Here is a 2012-nt window from a genome sequence, read left to right on the forward strand (position 1 = left end):
GTGTCGCTCATGGCATCGTAGATCTTTCTTCCAATGGCGATCTCGATGAGCTGCCTCTGTCAATGCGTCATGGACCTATCTCAACAATGGCGCTAATCCTTAGCCTTTTCGGAAGCTCGTATACGTCTGCAGAGTTGTCCAGGCCAAAATTACGCGAGCGAGCACCTTCCTCCCAGAAGACAGTCAATATTTATCTTTCTAAATGAGTAATTCGTTACAGAGATTTGATCATATCTTTCATGCCTAATTCTAGTGTTATATTACATATAGAGGCAATGGATAAAAGAAATGGAAACACCGCGAGAAGTGCATACTTGAACATAAATGCCGAATGCTAACCAAACCTGCGATTTGCGCAGTTGTATTTCACCACGGAAGGCACCTGTCCAATGTGCTCAATACGCTGAAAGTGTCAGTCGGTATCAGAACGATGTTCTTTGTTGTTGTGAGTGCTGTGTATTGTAGATCAGTGCATTCAAACATGATCAATCTGTTGGTGCCCGTATAGTGGATACTTCAGTAACAAAGGCAGCCGAAGTGTTTAGTATTTCAAGGGACACCACATCGCAGATTTACACCGCAAACGTCACCCGCTGTTCACGAGGTGTACGAAAGTGTGCGTTGAGTGATCGAAACTGGCGGTCATATGAGGACTGTAACCAAAAACTACATTAGGGCAACTGTAAAAGTAGCTTCGGAACTGAATGTCGCACTCGCGAACACTGTCAGCACCAAAATAGCAGGAAGGGAGCACCATAACCGGTGAGTTACATGGCGAGCTGGAATTCCAAGCCACTAATCAGTGACTCAGATGCACGTAACAGGAAGATGTAGTGCCGAAGCCATAACACCAGGCCTATGGAGCAGTGGAAGGAAGTTATTTGGTTGGGTGAGTCTTGCGTTCACACTGTTCCCAACTATTGGGCGAGCTTACGTCATAAGTGTGAAATATGGCTGGAGTTCCATGATGGTTTCGGCAGCCACACTGGGGTATTCCATGCGCCGCATGGTTACTCTGCAAGGTCGCATTACTCTCAAGACCTATGTGACCATTTTGGCTTATCAGGTTCATCCCATGGTACAATGTTTGTTTCCCAATAAAGACACTGTGAGCCAAGACGAGAAGGGCCTTGATAACACAGCTCTCATCATCCACGATTGGTTTCGTCATCGTGAGAACGATTTGTCGCATCTTTCCTGGTCACCTGCCGTCATTATTGTTCAGCCTTCATGGTCTGCTCTGTAGGGAGGCGAAGAATGATCGTTTCCACCTCCATCATCGTTATCTGAATTTGCCAGTATTTTGCAGAAATAGTGGGCTGATATTCCCTCGAAAACCGTACAGGACCTGGATTTACCCATTCTGAGACTACTGAAAGCTATTTTGAATGCAAACAGTTTTCCTACACCCTATTATTCGAGGCAATGAAGTCTGTTTTTAGTGTTCATGTTGTTGGCTACCCCTGCACTTTACAAGGCAACGGCCTTACCGCAGTGGATACAGGGGTTCCCGTGAGATCACCGAAGTTAAGCGCTGTTGGGTGTGGTCGGCACTTGGATGGGTGACCATCCAGGCCGCCATGCGCTGTTGCCCTTTTACGGGGTGCACTCAGCCCCGTGATGCCAGTTGAGGAGCTCCTCGACCGAAAAGTAGCGGCTTCGGTCAAAGAAAACCATCGCAACGACCGGGAGAGCTGTGTGCTGACCCCACGCCCCTCCTATTCACATCCTCAACTGAGGATGACACGGTGGTCGGATGGTCCCGATGGGCCACTTGTGGCCTAGAGATGGAGTGCCTGTACTTTACAACGATAATGCTTCATTTTCCAATATCTTTTATTTCACTGTCTGATTTCTAGTATATTCTGTTTCAGAAATTCTGTATACTATAACATATTATAATAAGCTTGTAGCATACAACTTTGCTCCCAGATCAGTGAATTAATTCAACCCCTTAACCATATGTAACTTCATGCATAATAATTATGCTGCAAATTCAAGCCTTATGTGCA

At 46.1% G+C, this 2012-nt stretch overlaps 1 pseudogene; it reads left to right on the forward strand.

Annotated features, from left to right (window-relative positions):
- The first annotated feature begins 1476 nt into the window (after positions 1–1476).
- LOC126425307 (5S ribosomal RNA) lies at positions 1477–1594 on the forward strand (annotated as a pseudogene).
- Positions 1595–2012: the final 418 nt, after the last annotated feature.

The sequence above is a fragment of the Schistocerca serialis genome, chromosome 1 (assembly GCF_023864345.2).
Source record: "Schistocerca serialis cubense isolate TAMUIC-IGC-003099 chromosome 1, iqSchSeri2.2, whole genome shotgun sequence".
In the NCBI taxonomy this organism is placed as follows: Eukaryota; Metazoa; Arthropoda; class Insecta; order Orthoptera; family Acrididae; genus Schistocerca; species Schistocerca serialis.